This window comes from Chlorocebus sabaeus, chromosome 6 (assembly GCF_047675955.1).
Source record: "Chlorocebus sabaeus isolate Y175 chromosome 6, mChlSab1.0.hap1, whole genome shotgun sequence".
Lineage (NCBI taxonomy): Eukaryota > Metazoa > Chordata > Mammalia > Primates > Cercopithecidae > Chlorocebus > Chlorocebus sabaeus.
The window spans coordinates 11,757,290-11,761,481 of record NC_132909.1 but is presented as its reverse complement, the minus strand read 5'-3'; the positions used below and the strand labels follow the sequence as shown (position 1 = coordinate 11,761,481).

At 36.3% G+C, this 4,192-nt stretch overlaps 1 pseudogene; it reads right to left on the bottom strand.

The window, feature by feature from the left end:
• Nucleotides 1–668: 668 nt before the first annotated feature.
• LOC119621779 (probable ribosome biogenesis protein RLP24 pseudogene) lies at nucleotides 669–1,159 on the bottom strand (annotated as a pseudogene).
• Between the last annotated feature and the right edge of the window lie 3,033 nt (nucleotides 1,160–4,192).

Sequence of the window (4,192 nt, the reverse complement as noted above, 5' to 3'; positions counted from 1 at the left end):
ACCAGGAATCTCAAGTTAGAACTGAGTATTCTCCAAAGTGGAACTTCTAGAGTGTAGTGTCATTTCAGGCAAAGATTATTCAGTTCTCATCCCCAACATCCACAACTACCTATCAGAAGGCTTAAACTAGGTCAAAACAGTCCAGCATAATTAGGCTTCATCAAACAATGTCACTATGCTCATCTAAGATGCAAATAAACCAAAACAGGAAATACTAAAATCAGAATAATATTTGACACTGTCATACAAATTGTTAGTTACTTGTTGTATCCCCCTTCTATAACATTAATAAAGAGAATATTTTACTGCAAAAAATATTTTATTTTATACATCACTAGCCATGAATTTTTGCCATTCGTTATTATACAAATGCTGCCTCGTGCCATTATCCAAATGACATAACCATTTTACGTCCACAATTCACTTCTATAGTTATAAGTGGAATTTTCATGATTTACATAAGTACATCTATCAGTGAAGATTTAACACTGAGATGCAATCTAACATCCATAGTATCTGAAGTTTTGCAGATGGCAATGTAGCAAAGATATATTTTAATCACTTTTCATTTAAGTGACCTTATGTAAAAAATAAATGAATAATTTAACAGTTCTAAGTCTCCAAAGGGCACGTTCAAATGTACATAAAAGAAATGGTTACAGAGATTTTTAAGACGGATCTTCTGTGTCCACATCCTCTTGTAACTGCTGTACCATTTTCCCTTCCAACTGTTTCCCTTTGTCTGCAAGAGGGTCTCGGATAAGATGAATGTTTTGCCTGACGTCTTTGATATCCTGAACTTTCTGTAGCTCTTATTTTTCTTCAATCTGCTCATCATAAATTTAGCTTGGCGTTTCTGTTTGATCTCTTCAACTCTCTTCATTGCATCAGTAGTTTTATTCCATAGCTCTCGCTGATATTTGATAGGCTCATTTCTACGTTTTTCAAATTCAAATGAATTATCCACTGTAAGCTCTTTACTGGCTGCTTTCCAGAATGCTTTGGTCCACCTAACTTTATGAGGATTGCGCTTCTTTTTAAAGTTTTTATGACATTTAGATTTACAAAATCTGAACACCTTGCAATCGTTGTGGATGAACATCATGCCTTGGCCAGGGTAGATGGGCCCCGAACAGAAATAACACTTCTCGATACACATGTTGAACCCGTGTGGGTCCCCATCGACCAAACGTCAAGCTTGAGAGCAATCATTTTAACAATATTAAATCTAATACATGAGCATGAGATGTCTTTCCATTTGTTTGTAACCTCTTCAGTTTCACTTTTCAGTGTTTTGTAATTTTCCTTTAGAGGTCTTTCATCTCCTTGGTTAAATTTATTCCTACACCTTTTATTTTCATTTTCTGTAGCTATTGTAAATATGATAACCTTCTCGATTTTGTTTTTGGCTAGTTTACTGTTTATGTATAGAAATGCTACTTTTTTTTTGCATTGATTTTGTATCCTGTAACTTTACTGAATTTATTAGTTCTAAGAGTTTTTGGGAGAATCTTTAGGCCTTTTAATATATAAAATCATGTCATCTGCAAACAGGGAAAATTTGACATCCTCCTTTCCTATTGAATGCCTTTTAGTTCTTTCTCTTTTCCAATTGCTCTGGCTAAGATTTCCAGTACTATGCCGAATAAGAGTGCTGAGGGTAGGCATCCTGGTCTTATTTCAGTTCTTAGAGGAAAAACTTTCAGTTTTTCCCCATTCAGTATTATGTTAGCTGTGAGTGGGTTTGTTATATACAGCCTTCATTATGTTGAGGTAATTTCCTTCTCTACTTACTTTATTGAGAATTTTTATCGTGAAGCGATGTTGAACTTTATCAAATGCTTTTTCTGCATCTATTGAGATGATTATGTAGTTTTCATCCTTCATTCTATTGATGTATCAAATTTATTGATTTGCATATATTGAACCATCTTTGCATTCCTGGTTTAATCATGGTGTATAATCTTTTAGATGTATTGTTGGATTTGGTTTGGTAGTATTTTATTGAGGATTTTTGCATCTATGTTCATGAGGGATATTAGTCTGTAGTTTTTTTGTGGTTTTTGTGTCTTTGTCTGGTTTTGGTACCAGGGTTATGCTGGCCTCATAAAATGAGTTAGGAATAATTCCCTCTGATTCAATTTTTAAAAATAGTTTGAGAAGAATTGCTATTAAATCATCTTTAAAAGTTTGGTAGACTTTAGCAACAAGGCCATCAAGTCCTGGATTTTTGTTGGAAGACTTTTTATTATTGATTCAATCTCATTATTTGTTGTTGTCTATTAGGTTTTGTATTTCTTCTTTCTTTTTTTCTTCAGTCTTGGTAGGCTATATGTATACAGGCATTTATGTACTTCCTCTAAGTTTTTGAATTCATTGGTGTATAGTAATCTCTAGTTACTATTGTTCATAGTAACCTCTAGTGATGCTTTGTATTTCTGTGGTTTCCATTGTGATGCCACCTTTTTTGTAGCTGCTTTTATTTATTTGGGTCTTCTTTCTTTTTTCTTAGTCTAAGTAATAGGTTGTCAATTTTGTTTATCTATTCAAAAAACCAACTTTTTGTTTCATTGATCTTTGTTTTTTTTAGTCTCAATTTTGTTTACTTCTGCTCTGATCTTTATCATTTTCCTTCTATAAATTTCGGGTTTGGTTTGTTCTTGTTTTTCTTTTCCTTGAGGTGCGTTATTAAGTTGTTTAATTGAAATCTTTCTAGTTTTTTGATGTCGGCATTTATTAATGTAAACTTACCTCTTAATATGGTTTTTGTTGTGTCCCATAGGTTTTATTTAGTATGTAGTGTTTCTATTTCTGTTTTGTTCAAGGAATTTTAAAACTTCATTCTTATTTCTTTCCTTCACCCATGGGTCATTCAGGAGCATGTTGTTCAATTGTCATATATTTGTATAGTTTCCAACAATTATACTTTTGGGATCTACTTCTCCCTTCAGATCTAATAATATTTGCTTTAGACAGGTGTGTGCTGTGGTGTTGGATGCATATATATTAATACTTAGAAATATATTCTCTTATTGAATGGATTCCTTTAGTATTATATAATATCTTTCTTTGTCTCTGTTTACAGCTTTTGACTTGAAGTCTGTTTTGTCTGATACAAGTACAGCTACTCGTGTTCACTTTTGGTTTACATCTGCATGGAATGCCTTTTCTTATCCTTTCACTTTCAGTCTATGTGTGTCTCTATAGATGAGATGAATTTCTTGTAGGCAGTACATAGTTGGCTTGTTTTTTAAAATTCATTAATCTAGTCTATACATTTTCAGTGAAGAATTTAGTCCATTTCTATTCAAGGTTATTTTTACTAGGTGAGAACTGTCATTTTATTGATTATTTTCTATTTTTTTGTATTTCCCTGGCTGGTCTCGAACTCCTGCACTCAAGGGATTTACTTGTCTCATCCTCCCAAAGTGCTGGGATTACAGGCATGAGCCACCAGTCCCAGTCAGCCATTTTGTTCTCAAGCTTAGAGGTTCTTTAATGCTAAATCACTGCCTCCTTTTCAGGTCTAGGTGGAGCCTTAAGCCGAGATTTGCCTCAGCTCTAATAATCTGTGGGAACACTGCCGTTCTGGCGTGTGGGAGGTCCCAAAAGGGAATATTTTAGCAGTGTGGAAAGCCTGGCTAGGGGTTCATTCCCAGGGGAGCTGTAGAAGGAATCTTCTACAGTGTGGTGCTGCTGAACAGACGCTGATTTGGTGTCTGCTTTGGCTAAGTTACAGAGCAGAGTTTCCAAGGCTGGGGACAGTAGACCCACCTCCCACCTCTGTCCTTAGGGGTATTTCTCCCTTTAAGCACTCTTGGTGCCTCCTGTGGGTTAAGATAGAGAGCAGGGGCCGGGCGCGGTGGCTCAGGCCTGCAATCCCAGCACTTTGAGAGGCCGAGACGGGCGGATCACGAGGTCAGGAGATGGAGACCATCCTGGCTAACACGATGAAACCCCGTCTCTACTAAAAAATACAAAAACTAGCTGGGGGAGGTGGCGGGCGCCTGTAGTCCCAGCTACTCGGGAGGCTGAGGCAGGAGAATGGTGTAAACCCGGAGGCAGAGCTTGCAGTGAGCTGAGATCCGGCCACTGCACTCCAGCGTAGGTGACAGAGGGAGACTCTGTCTCAAAAAAAAAAAAAAAAAAAAAAAAAAAAAAAAAAAATAGAGGACAGGTCTCCTGCCAGGGA